General features: G+C 39.3%; 1 protein-coding gene across 1 annotated transcript in view; it reads left to right on the top strand.

The window, feature by feature from the left end:
* The first annotated feature begins 446 nt into the window (after positions 1-446).
* Positions 447-14,856, top strand: part of CROCC (ciliary rootlet coiled-coil, rootletin) — a 2,018,646-nt gene continuing 2,004,236 nt past the window's right edge. The window contains exon 1 of the mRNA XM_044061829.1: positions 447-584. The gene's annotated coding sequence lies outside the window, so the exon portion shown is untranslated. The remainder of the gene's footprint in view (positions 585-14,856) is intronic.

The following is a 14,856-nucleotide window of genomic DNA, read 5'->3' as shown; positions in this document are numbered from 1 at the left end:
TGAGTTAGTTCATTGGGGAGATTAAAAAAAATTCCTCAGTTGATTTTTGGCAGTGGTACCCATCAGTGCCATTTTCTGTATGACATACTTGTGCATATGCTTGCTAATTTTTATTTATTTATTGCTATAATGTAGATTATGGGTCACATTTTAATCTTGCGTATTATTTTCATAATCTCACATTTTTCTTTTTTGGTTTTGTATACACTTTTGAGAGTCGTGTACATTTAATGATTGTCATTTCTAAAATATTGAGTTCTGAAGTAAAACAAACCATTGAGTATGCTTTAATGAGTCATACAGCCAGCCATAACACTGCTCAGACTTTTGAAATTAATTTGACAGAAAATGCCTAGGAGATTGGTTGTTAGTTTTTCTTATATGGTAAATGTCATTTTACATGCTGATGATTTATTACATTTATATTGTTTTTTTCACATAGAAACTGGAAGTCAATGTTTTAAGCTCACGAAGTAAGAAAAGTTTAACAGTTCGAGGAGACAGTGAAAATTCTTCCCGTACCACCCTTCCTGCAAAAATCAGAGAAATTGTCACAAAGAACTTGAGTGAGCAGGATAGTCAAGGTATTAGTTTCTGCTATTGCTTTGAAATGCTGTATGAATGCAATTGTCTGATGCTCTTAATTATGTCAGCAGTGAGTACTTTAGGACTTGTTGTAGGTTTTCTACTTCCACACATGATTCCATTTCATTTTTGCTGGGTATTGATGGTCAGTTTCCTGATCTCTTGTCCTCTCACTACTAAGCAAGACTATAAATATGTCTTTCGGCTTATCCCAGTTAGGGGCCACCACAGCATAACTCCGGACCGCTAATGATTAGCAGTTGATTTTTACGGTGCAGAGTTGCCAGCCAAACGCCCAACCTTCAAAGAAGGCACACCCATTCACACACTCACCTACCTGCATGTCTGTAGACGTACAAGATTCTTAAACATTTCCACTTTAGCTGTTTCACTCACACTTGTGGAGATCAGACCACTACCTTAGGAACAAACCATGAACTCTGATTTGAATGTGCTGATTTTCATCCCATCCTATTTATATTGAACAGTGAACCAATTCGTTGCTTACAGGCATTTGAAAACAAGAATGCATCACCATTTGCAAACAACAAAGACCACATCCCAAATCAAATGCTCTCCAAACCCCAGCTGCACTTAGGTATGTTGTCTGTGAAAATCAGAAACAGGAGAAGGAGACAAGGCACACCCCTGGCTAAGTCCTACACCCACCATGCGCATATTTGACTAAATGTTGAAAATGTGGACAAAACATTTTCTCTGCAAATACAAGGACCATATAGCAGGCAACAGCTGATCTGTGACCCTCTACTATTTGTAGCACTTCTCATAAGATGTCCCAGTATAGATGGTAATAGGCATTTTCCAGGTCTACAAAACACATATAAGCCATACTGGTAAACGTTGAAAGTCCCCTCCGTTATCTCTACAAGGACAAAGAGTTAATCCACTGTTCCATGGTCAGGAAGGATTGTGTACTTCTGCTCCTGAATCAAAGGCTTAGCTCTCAAACAAAGGGTTTTATCCTGCAGGTTAGCATTGACTTTCACAGGGAGGTTGAAGGGCATGATCCCTGTGCAAATTTAACCTACTGTCCTGTCCCTTGTCATGAGAATGGGAACTTCCACCCCATTTTTTCAATCCTAAGGTACTGTCCCTGTGTTCCATGCAGCATGGAAAGGGGCAGTTTCATCTTAACACCCCAACAACATTCTTCCCCGCTATCATTTTTTCACTTGTATCTCTTCCATTCTGGCAGTCATGCTACCTTAGATATATTTAATTATTGTAGTGGCTTAATTTAGAGAAAAGACCCCAGTCTCACAAGCTGCTTTTTGCACTGCCACCTCAGCAGATGACTTGCCAACCAGATTTGCAATTAGCTCATTCAAGGTTAGCATTGTTCCCCATTGCTAAGAACAGCATGTGCAATGTCCTCTTCTTTCTCCAGACCAGTGATGGTATACCAAAACCTCTAAGGTCTTCTGAAAGTCCTTCAGGCTTCACCAAACTTCTACACCCTTAATTGTTCTGCATCCCCCACTATCATTTCACTGAAAGCACATTTCTTTAAATTGACAGCTTCCCTCACCACTTAGTCCACCAGCAGGTCCTGTGGTTCCCACCATGACAAGCACTTGACTACCTTGTAATCTACTCTCCTTTTTGCTGCTTTAACTGTTGAGATTTTGAACAGGGTCCATTCAAACTTCATTTTCCGCTCCTTTTAGATGTCATAGCTTTAACTTTCTCTGGTAAGTAGAAGCTCCTGTGGTGCCTGAGCTGAATTGATGTTGCGTAGAAGTATCTGCTAGATGATCCCCAGACATCTTTACTGCATATTGGGGTTTTATGAGCCTGTCCAGCTTCCACTTAAGTCATCTGACACCAGCTCACCACCAAATGGTTATCATTTACCTGTGAACTCCACTATTGAGCTATGGCTAAAAATACTCTGGTTCCAAGTACTCCGTTGAGCAGCATTATGTTCAGACAATACCGGAGAACTTGTAGTGGACTGTGGTAGTAAAATGACCTTCGTCTTAGATGGACAATCTTAAATTACTGGTCAGTCTCTACTTTTGTCCTCGTCTATGGTTCCAGTTTCTGGGTATTGACTGAAAGGATGAAATTGTTGATACAGACAGGGAAATTTGGCTTCTTCATAGGATTTCTTTGCTCAGTTTCCACCACACAGTGAGGAGCTTAATAGTCTGGGAGGATCTTGGAGTGGAGAGGCAGCTCCTTCAGATTGAGGGGAAATCACAGCTGTAGCTTAAAGACCCAGTTAGGATGCATCCTAGGTGCCTCCCATTGAAGGTGTACTAAGCACAGCCCATTAAAACTAGGCCCTGGGAGAGACCCAAGACTGGATGAAGACATTCTACATTTCAGCTTGCCTTGAAACAGCTATAGATCTTGCAGGTTCAGCTTGATAAGTTTGGTTTGTTCTTTTGAGCATGTATCACTACAGCTTTCATAAGGCAAGCAGTTTAGGTAATACACTTTAATTTTTCCAACAGTTTTATGTTGAAATAAAAGACACTGGCTGGGATTCATGAACAAGTAGCACATTGCACACCATTAATTAGCAGTTATATGAAGCATTGTGGGAATTCAGAGACAATACACAATGCATGTTGTTTGAGCAGTGAGCTACTTCGCGAAGCAAACTCCCTAATATTAGTGTTGTGCAACTGTGAACCATGTGCCACTAAATCCCAGCCAGAATCAGCTATGAAATCTATGTACGAAATTCATGTAGCAAGCTCTGCATAGATGCTGAACATGTTAGTTTATGTAATTTTTTGTTTTGTTTGCTATTTGTTTTCAGAATACATTTGTTCATTTTTTTGCCAAATTTTGGCTAGAATTGTTTTCCAAACTTAAAAATGCAACCAGTTGTTTTCTTTTTGGTATAATTTCATATACCTATGCAGAAATTACATATAAAAATGGTGTAGTCACTTTGTGTGTTTTGATACATCACAAGGATTCCAGAAATTTTGTAGATTACTAGACTAAATTATGTATTGCATTAAGCTCAGTTTCTGCTGTAAATTGCCTTGGAACTTTCATTAAAGATTGGGCTGCCCTCATTACAGGATGTACTTTCCAAGTATGCTGTCCTTTGCCACAGACCTTATGTCCCTTCTTAATCAGTAGCAACTTACATATGACCTAGAGCTCTTCAAGTTTTCTGCACAAAGCAGGCAGAATTGCAGAAACATTTTTGACCTGTTCAGGTAATCACATTTTTGCTTTTAAGTAGCCACGTGAGAGATGCAGCGTTCCCTCACCCTCTTATCTTGACAGGGCATGTTTTCTTTTTTGTTTATTTGGGCATACTTACTTGCTTATTTACTTGTTCATTCATTAATTAATTCATTTGTGTATTTATTTACTTATGTTTTACTGAATTGTTTCTCCTTTTTATAGAAGAAACATAGAAAGTTACAATAAAAGTGTATGATATGCCATCAAAACACAGATTTAGGTAATTTATGTGAGGATTGTTCTAAGGTACATCAGAATGTAGCTATATGTGTTGAGGCTTGCTATAATACTTCAAGCTATACAGATAAGTAATCAGTTTTTTGTACACTTCATAATTACAGATTTCCATATCTTCTCTCTTGTGATTCACTCTCAAACCAATAAAATTGGAAATATTCATCGTAGTTCACCAGTTGTTGTTGTTGTATCTTTCGGCTTTTCCCAGTTAGGGGTCGCCACAGCGGAACTCCGGTCCGCTAATGATTGGCAGCAGATTTTTACGTACCGAGTTGCCAGCTCTGACGTACAACCTTCAATTAAGGTACGCCCATTCACGCATGTCTCCATACAGAAGACGCTTTAGCTGAGAATCGAACTAGACAACGTCTTGCTGTGAGGCGAAATAGCAAATCAAGGCATAAGGAAAACAAACAATTCAAATTTATAAATACAGATTAAGTTTAGTAATGGCAACTCAACAAAAGTTTTAAGCAATGAAGAGAATGACTTAAAGTAAGAATAAATATGGATGATACCTAGAAGGGCATTTGTTATCTTTTCTCCTTTACTCCTGTTGTAGGTAAATCACCTCATTCCTTTGAAATAGTCCATTAATGCTTTTTTTCACTTTAGATACTATAGGTATGGAGTCTGTTTCAATGATACTGTTCCATAGCACTGTCATAGAAGTGCTAAAGGTTTTGTAGTACATGGAGTGACCCAATTACACTCTAGAAACTTGATAAAGATAAGCTTGTTAAGCACTTTTCTAACATCAGAAAGTGCTTAACAAGCTTTTGTTAAGCACCCAAGTGCTGTTAAAATTATTTCTTGCACATGAGTTTGACAGCAGGCATGTAGCAAGGTAGCAAAATACAGTAGAAAGGAAAACAGTTTTAGAAGCTGTTAAGATTCTTATACACTTAGAAACAAAAAGTGTGGGAGAACAAAGTATGTAGCAGCTGTTAAAGCAGTTCTTTTTTGATGGATATAATTTCTGCTTGCTGTCTCTTTGACAGTGATAAAGTGTTTGACTGGCTTTTAAAGGCTTTGAAAGCAGTTTATCTTGCTACATTTGGTAACTGGTAGTACATGGAGCAGACAACACTCCATGCACTACAAAGAATTTTAACTGGGTCTCACTGATCATAACCCTTTATTGTGTGTTCTTGAAATGGATGCCAATATTCACCTCTTGAGCCTCACCTTCAAAGTGAGTTTCTTGACATCTGTGTCTGAAACAAATACTACATTGGTTAAGATCTGAGACCAGTCATGATCCTCCATATCTTTAGTCAAATAACTAATGAAGAACTCTAGAAGATGTATGCTCTTAAATGATTCCAGCAAAGCCCTTGCTCAGAATTTTGTGGAGGCCAAGCCCATAGGCTATGCAGTATGTGTTTTTCAGTTGTACGTATTTGTTACTAACCTGCCAAGATACCTGAAGATGTCACAGTGATGGGTGAGCTTACCAAGTTCCCTACAATAAGGCTGTCAGCAAGTTGACAGTATTTTACGCATACTGTAGCTGTGCTCAGAAAAGTACTACATATCATTATTCACAAAAATAAAAATATGACTACATTGTTGACAGAGTTCTGAATAATCTTTGTTGAACTCACTGTGAACTTAGACCAGAAACCATCTGACCTTTAATTCATGTTATTAGGTAGCTGTCTAAGACACTGTCATCGAGGTATGATTTAACAATCTTCACAGAAGAGGATGGTTTACAATATCCGAGACCCTGATGAGGTCTAACAAGCAAATATATTTGAATAGATGTTCGTTCTCCCATTCTAACATTATATATATATATATAATCATCACAGTGTTTTAACATAGAGTATAGAGATATATTGTATTGTATTGTAGCTTTAAGATTTTTGGCGCAATTTTTAAACAATGTAACAAGCAACTGACACACTATATATACTCCGTTTTAATGGAGACTCTTTGTTCTGATGAAGACTGAGTTACATTCAGTTGAAAGCGCTTTACGTTCATTCTGTTATCTATACGTTTTTGTGGATCTATGAATTAAAATATTCTTCTTCACTTGTACGAGCTGAATTTTTCTGCATCCAGCATATCTACAAGGTTACATAATACTTCAGTCAAGGTGCCTCCTAGCATCCTTCCCAGTCCTGAAAAACACCTCAGCACCCTGACATCGCAAAATATTACCTACTTAAAAATGCAGCACCCATGCCAAACAAATTGAACCCCTTTCGCACTACAAAAACAATACAGTTCTCTACTATACTGCCTCAGTACCTAATTGCAGATGTCTAACTAGTAAACCAGCTGGTCAACATCCACGTGCCACTTTAACATATTGGTCATTAAAGCCCAGAGTTCCATAAACCAATAAAAAGTCACACAAAAAATGTGTAAAAAATAGGTTTAAAAATCCAGTTTAAGAACTTACCTAAAATAGGATGCGAATGACAGAGCTGTAGAAAGTCTATTCATTTACCAGTGTTATTTTTTTGTTGTTTTAATGCTCTTCTGACTGCTTCTACAAATTTGTTGTAAAATTAAAGAGTTAACAAATAACAACACTGACCCCCCATGAAAAAGCAAACCATTTAATTAAAGTGGGATAAATGAAACATGAACATGTTGCATTGTAGAGAGTTCATGTGTATGGATCACAGCTTGTGTGCACACCTCCTTAAATTCAATATGACAGTTCTAGCTAACCTTTGTCCACCACATTTATATAACAAAAGTGAAAGTCCTCCATAGTAATTCTGACCTCATGCTGCTAAGTGCTAGGAACTTAAACCAAAAACTGCACTCCCTGGAAGCACTACTATCATTAGAAGATGTAGATGTTTGTCGCAGAGACCTGGTTTAAGGCCTCAGAGAGTACCCTGGGCCATGCAAGGCTACAGTGCCTTCAACATCTTTAGATCACAGAATGAATGTGTGAAAACCAAAGTAGGCAGTGTTTTAATCAATATTAGGGAGAAATTCAACTCCTGTCTAGTTAGACTGGACAGCTCCATGGAGTTACTCCAGGTCCAGGTTACAGTGGGTAAGAGCCCCATTCAAATCTTAGCCAGTTATAGATCCCCCTTCATGGGTCACAAAACCCACGAAGCCTACTTAACCAAACTGAAGACAATCAAATTTTACTGAACACACTGGTTATGGGGAATTTCAGTTATCCCACCATCAACTGGGAAACCTATGCTAGCCCTAACTCGCTAGCACAAAATTCATTGACTTTGTGAATTCAGATGCCCTGGAACAAATGGTCCATACCCCAACAAGAGGAACAAACATTCTAGATCTGGTCCTCACCAACATGTCAAACAGGTGCACTGCTGCAACTGTTGGACCCTCATTAATTAAAACTGACCACAAATCAGTCACCTTTGAACCAACCCTAACAGCAGAACTCACAAAGGGTGAAATCAGACTAAAAACCTTCACCAAGGCAAACTATACCTTCCTAGATGAAGGTATAAATGCATACCAAGCCCCACTCCAAGCTGGAAGTGGTAACTGCGCCGAAGCTTACACTAAAGCCCTGTACAGTCACTTGCTTAAGTGTATAAACTCGGCTGTACCGGAAAGAATCAAAGCCAGAGCCCCAAGTAAAAACAAGCTTCCGTGGTGGATATCCAGCATCAACAAGCTCTACAGTAAACGCAAGAAGTTGTCCAAGAAAATAAAGGCAAGGCCCCAACAATGGAAAAGCACCCTGCTCAGCCTCAACAGACAAATAAGACAACTTGTCAAATCTTCCAAGAGCTCCTTTGAGAGAACTCTAGCAAGTACTGTCAAGGATAATCATAAGGCCTTGGTGTCTTAGTCATGGTCTCAAACTGAATGCAGAGAAATGCATAATCATTTCCTTCAGCACAAATAATGTCCCATCACACTATCAAATCAACAACAATACCCTAAGTACCCATGAAGTGGTAAGGGACCTGGGATCACAGGTTGACTAGGACCTTAACTTTGACCACCACATTTGTACCATAGTAAGGAAACCTTTCCATGTAGCACACTTGATTAGTAAAGGCATCGCCTCGAAAGCAAAAGAAGTTATAACCCTCCTATACTCGGCAGTTATTTAGCCCTTAATGGAGTATAATGCCACATTCAGCACTTATCTAGCTGTTAATGGAGTATAATGCCACATTCAGCATGTACCGTGCTAAGCACCTGCAGCAATTAGAGAGGCCTCAGAGGTTTCTAATAAAGAAGATCAAGGGGCTACATCATGTGCCTTACACAGGCCAACTAAAGTCCCTGTCACTATACTCTGTATTGTATAGTCTTCATAGTAGAGATTTATGCCTGGCCTACAGAGCAATCCAAGATCCAAACCTAATGAACTTTCTGCATATCTGTAAATCAAATGGGTCTAGGGCTACCCATTCCAACGACTTAAATATGGCCTGCGACATAAATAGGATATTCTAGAGGGACAGATTTTTCTCCCAGTGACTGCCCCGTCTTTGGAACAGGCTACCAATTCATGTGAAACAGTGCACCTCTATGACACTGTTCAAGAAGAACCTGGACGAGAGGATGGGTCACCGTAAATTCATACTGGGGATAGTGCCCACAACCCTCCTGGACAAGGGCAGTCATCACTAAATGCAATCTTGGGTATTGACTAGCACTTCTAAGGTATTAGCATTGGGTTGAAACAGCTAGGCTTAAAATGACCAAGCCTAGTATTCTCCTGTGACATAGATGAATAAATAAGTGCATAGATATGGGATGGCACAGTGGTATATTGGTTAGAACTGTTTCCTCACAATGGTTGTTGCTTTGCTTCATGTCCTACTGGTGTGCCTTCTGAATGGTATTTGGATATTCTCCCTGTATCTGGTTGATTTTTCACCCCAGGGTCTGCAGTTTTCTCCTTCATATGAAAGATGTACATACGGGTGAAATGGTGATCCTCCAAATTTGTATTTGTGATGTTAAATCATCTTGAGCCAGACTGACACATCCAGAGTTTGCTACGTTCCAGTTGGTATAATCTCTGGCACTGATCATGCCCTGTCTAGAATAAAGCAAGGATAGAAAAAATATATATCTATATGTATCTGTACACACACACACACACACACACACACACACACACACACACACACACACATATATCTCTATGTGCATATGAAATACTTTGGTGACTGGTGTATGAACCCTGAAATATTACTGTAGATTTACTGATTTGGTTTCATGATGGATGGAGAAGCTTGTTACAGTACAGTTATTTGTTTGCAAAGTAATCTGTCAGATGTACACCATTAGGATCTAGGGGCTGTCACAGACAAATGATTAGGTATTGTCCAGACTCTCAGTTTTTGAGGCTTAGGCTCATATGCTTCTCCGCAGACAGGTTTGAAAGCAAAGTGCAGGAAATTAAGCCGCAATTTTTATCTTGGTTTATTCTGCAGCTGTGTTAATCAACCATGTTATGAAAGCTAGAAATAGGGACAGTGTAATCTTTAGTATAAGGGAATTAGGTCAGTGGATGGGGTAAATTTATTAACACACGTGTTGATAATAATAGGTTTTCACTTCATTAACATTCGGTAGTAGTCTGATATTACAAAAAAAAGGAACTGATGTCTTATGCCTGTTTACTGAGTTTTAAGGCAGGAATTGTATCCAAATCCTTCTTTGACCTACAAAGTGGAAGGATGCTTTCAAGCAGATTAACTAGACATGCCACAATATTTGGACAAAAGAGAGTATTATCTTGGCCCATTGCCATAAGTAAAAGCTGCAGCATTTGTAGAACATGTTTATTTTGCACTTCAGAAAGCCTACATTTCTCAGTGTATGTAACAGTAACAAGCATAGTGACTTAAAGCAGTATGTTGCTGTTATTTATCATCATGGTTATGTGGCCACTATTATTATGGGGCTTTTTATATTGGCATATTGCTTAGAAAATAATTGTATTCCGGACTGACAGTAAATGCAAAATAATTTGTGTGTGTGTGTGTGTGTGTGTGTGTGTGTGTGTGTGTGTGTGTGTGTGTGTGTGTGTGTGTGTATCTCTCTCTCTTTCTCAATCTGTCTGTCTCAGTATTTGCAGAACACCTTTGATGACATGGAGCATAACTACTAATGCTTACGAATTGATAAGGGAGAGAATTTGCTTAAGCTGTATGTGTAGTTATTAACATTTTAAAAATGACAACTGCTTGTTAAAATGATTGTAACCCTAAATGGCTATACAATACAAAGGTGTGAGACATTGTTTGTTTAGTTAACATAGATGTGATTGATTGAGGAGTGTATCTGAGGGGTGTGAGGTATTCCTCTTCACAAAACTTGTGAGTGAATCAAGTTGAGGAAAACCTGAATCCTTTTACTGTTGTGTCTCTTTTGCAGGTTTTCCTCAGTTTCCTCTAGATTTTGTAGCATATTTGGGAGGCATACATATATCTTCCCTTTGTTTATTTGTGAATTGCTTATTCAGTCGGTCTTCCCAATCCTTTCTAACCTTCTTTGATTGATTCCTATAATTGTAATGTAGTATTTTATATTCTGGTAGTATAATCTTGCCATGCTTTGGGTTTGCTTGTTTAGGATTTATATAAACACTTTCCTAGAGAAAATAAATTGCAGACCATACCTTGGTCATGTTGAACTTGACATTATGCTAACTGATGCATCATTTGCTAGAGCCATATCCAAGACTACATTTATTCCTTAATAAATACATAGAAGGCAAGACCATAGATGTTTTATCTTGGAGCCTGTTTAGCTGAAACCTGTCATGATTTTTGTATCTGTTTTACTTTCTTTCTGATGCCTAAGCCTACTTTTTAGCTCATACTTTGTCACAGTCACAGAAGCTCTCACAGCTCTCAGTCAGTTGAACACTGATCATCCACTTTAACCCACATTATGAGGTTCCTTCAGTTTAGCCCCTAACAAATTCCCCTGTACCCCAGAGCTGGGGTCTCCCCTTTAGGAAACATACCCCTATTCCCTCCAGACTATCACTGGCATTATGCTGTCATGTAGGTAGTCTTATACTTGATGCGGAATTAGATATGAGCCCTCCCTCTGAAAGAGAGGTGTCATTGTCGGTAAATTGGGGTCAGCTGAAACAGTTTCTTTACTTCATCTCTGATCTCCTCATCCAAGGAAGAGTAACCAGAGAGAAGTTGATGATTTCTCCTTGTACACCCTTTCTTCATGTATTTTGTCTAACAGCAAGCAGTGTGACAGATTTTTACTGGTTGCTGTAGTATACTGAGATGATATTTCCCACAAATCCAGTGGGCACACAGTCTGATCCATCCTGGGCTACCCTACTGAGATGCAGGCTGACTTTTTCCTGGTGGGAGTACTGTTGGGATCATTCTGTCTTCTATTCCATTTTGGTGTCTGCTTCTCTGAAAGGTAGGATGTCCACCTGTTCAGGGAGTTTTTTTACTCTCGTGGTCGGACCGACCAAGGGCTTCCGAAGCAGGAAATCCCATAAGTCAGGACTGCAACAGTGAATACACTTGAACATCTACATTTATGGTAAGTGTACCTATTGTAATGTATTGTAGTGTAACTGTACTGTTACCTCACTACCAGGGTAGTGGAAGCAGTTGAAGTTTCCTTATGCTTGAATTGTCTGAACACTTTCATTAATACCCCTGTGTCTGCTAGATCACCATCAAAAGGCCATCAAAACGAGGTGTAGACCTTTAACAATCTCTCCAGGAGGTATATCCATTTCTGAATTGGCTGCCATCATAAATAATATCTGATGCCCAGTTGTGATGAGTTTGTTCTTTACAGGAGAGGGCTCATGTTTCTGCCTATCCTTCACATTAATGCGAGAGATGACATGAAGCCAGAGGAGACTTACCCTTCAGCACTATCCATCCTGTAGCTGTTTAGCTTGAGAATGTTGAGACTGACTTCATTGAAGTGATTATGCTTTGAGTTTTACCAGCCATGAGTCTGATGTCTTTGGGGGCCAAGGACTCTTCTCTGCACCTGTCTCCTAATAACTGGCATTGTCCAGAATCCCAGGTAACAGAGAGCCACTGGGTTATCTCCTACAAAGGCTTGTATTTCAGGGCTTTGACATTAGTCAGATATTTGAAGTCTAGCAAGTCCTGTCCAGGGGGTGCATGATTGCCCGACTGGGAAGAATGTTCTAATCCAAACACTAGGACCATTGAAGACTTCTCATGTCCTTGCTGCACCACTTACAAGCATACACCCAGGCAACAGCTTGCTGCTACTTAACACTTGGTAATTACTGTCACATCATTTGTGTACAAAATAGTCCCTCCTGGAGCTTATTGAGAGTGGGCATCCTTCCCCCTGGATTATACTTGATGTCTGAAGAGCTAAAAGACATTGGCATTAAAACAGATAAGAATAATGACTTCTCCTTATTTGAAAGTTTCCCAGATAACCTATTCTTTGAAGAAGACCTGAGGCTTGTGAAGTGTACTGTGGACAGGCCAGTAGATCCCCTTTCTTTCCGTAGAAATGTCTAAGTGAGTATCTAGGGTAGTGGGAGGAAGATGAGCCTTGTTTCATTCCTGCTCTGTAGCCATTGATCAAGGAGGCTGCATATACAGCCTGGAGACACCCAGACTCTCCTGTTGTGGCTCAGATGTGTTCTGTAAGTCATGCTAGCAGTAGCTTAGCATACTGAGATTCTGAAGATGTTAAATATTATCATCGTCCAAAGAATATGTTAGAGACCTTAACTCTTAATCTCAGCTATCCAGAATCCAGTCATTCCTAGTGACTCAAGAATTGGAGTAGTTGCTCTCATTTCCTGATTTCTGAGTTCAAACAATGTCTGGACTGAAATTCTCACTATAATTGCCTGCTGCACTAATGATACGGTTAGTGCCACAGGCTGTGTAGGATGGCCTGACTAAGGCTGACCTCTCTTAAGCAGGACCTTAGGTAGGGTATTTTGGATGTTCTTTTCAGGTGGAAGATTTTGTTTGGCCAGCCTTCTCAAGACTTGGTGGGTAACCTGTTGAGGACGGTGAAGGTCCTATTCACTGTAGAGGTCTACTGTGAGTCTCCTTCAGCACCCCTCCCCCATCTCTTACTCTTCTGGAACAAGCCAATCCCAAAAGAAAAAAACTCCTCTCTCACCAATGAAGGCACTTAAGAGTTGCACATTCCTTTTTTTTTTTTTTTTTTTTTTTTTTAAACAAGAAACATCTTTACTGAATTATCACTTATGACATAGGCAATTATGCATTTATGTAAAAAAAAAATAGCCATATTGACGTATTTTCAATTGCAAACATTATGCATCACTTACAATCTGTACAGTCCACTGTCATTCAAACATTACATAGCTCAGTCAATTCCTGCCTTCCCTTAAACCTCATTCTTCCTACAAAACACTATACTGCGTGTATTTTTGCACAATTCCCATTACTCCTACCCTTTTTCTAAAGATCCCACTTCTCGTTATTTTATCTCTGTTGTATTCACTGCTTTTAGTACAGTTGCTTTAGACTTTGATTTCTATTTTCTAGTAATTGCCTTTTTTGCAGCTACCAGAATTAAAATCAGCAAGGCATTACTATGTCTAAGCAATTCCTATTCTGCTTCACAGCTCAAAAAAATAATTTCCTTAGTTACACCAGTTTGTTCACCCAGTATTTCTGACAGAGAGTTGTCTACAGGGAATTGTTAAAGTCTGCCAACTCATTGCACCCCCAAAAATATGTTCCCAATTACCTCTTTCATCCCCATCTCACCTCCAACATTTGTAATTTACCTGAGGAAAATTATTTGAAGTCTGTTTGGGGTACAGAAATACCTTTGAAAATACTCTGGAATAGACTGTGCATATACATGTCAAGCAGAGCACCACTTTGGCCCTTTTCAGAAGGAATCCTGATAATTGGATGGGAGACAGGAAATTCACCCCTGGGATCACATCTGTCGCCCTGCTAAACAGGGATCCAGGGAAGTAAATACTGTGGGAAGAAATAGCCAGGGAATTGTTATGGCTAGGCTTGTATAGGCCCTAGGGCCGATAGCTTAGTACCAACCTATGAACCTATGAACTTCCAGGCAAAGATCCTAAACCTTTTAGACTTTGTTACATATTTGGGAGGCATACATTTATCCTCCCATTGTTTATTTGTGAATTGCTTATCCAGTCTGTTTTCCCAGTCCTTTCTAACTTTCTCTGATTCCTATACTTATAATGCACTATTGTATACACTCTACTAATTATACCTTTTTAATAGCAGCTTCTGTTCTAGATTATGCTAAAAGCTGTACCAGTGCTGGTCTTTTGCTTAAGATTCCCATATTTCTTGCTCTTTGGCTATACTCCGATATCAATCTTTGGTAGGGAAAGCAATTTCTAGCCTGCAGTTCCAAATGAATTTCTGGCCTCTTCCCATTCTGTTACCTTTCCCTTGCTGTTTGCTCCCAATACATTGGTTCCTTTGCCAGTTTTCTCCAGTAAATTTCAGCCCCCTCTTGCCGATTCTCTGTACCCCTAAATGTAGTCATCCCTATTGGCAGAATCTCGCATTCCTCTGTTGACTTAGTTCTTAAAATACTTTCTGCTACTTTATGAATATTGTTATTCTCTTTAAGGATCTGCATCTGAAATTCCATTCTCTCATTTTTTCTTGAGCTTCCCCCTGTTTAATTATCATTCCTTTCCACTTTGAATTATAGTTTTCTGCTTGTGTTATATACAAGAGCCTTAACTATGTAACTGTGAAATATCCATTCAAATCAGGTAATCCCAAACCACCTTGCTCAGTTGGAAAGATCGACTTATCCAACTTGACTTTTGCCCTCTTCCCTTCCCAG

This window comes from Protopterus annectens, chromosome 2.part0 (genome assembly GCF_019279795.1).
Source record: "Protopterus annectens isolate FY-2018-M chromosome 2.part0, PAN1.0, whole genome shotgun sequence".
NCBI lineage: Eukaryota > Metazoa > Chordata > Ceratodontiformes > Protopteridae > Protopterus > Protopterus annectens.
Note: the sequence above shows the minus strand (reverse complement) of the source record. Positions and strands in the feature narration are given on the sequence as shown.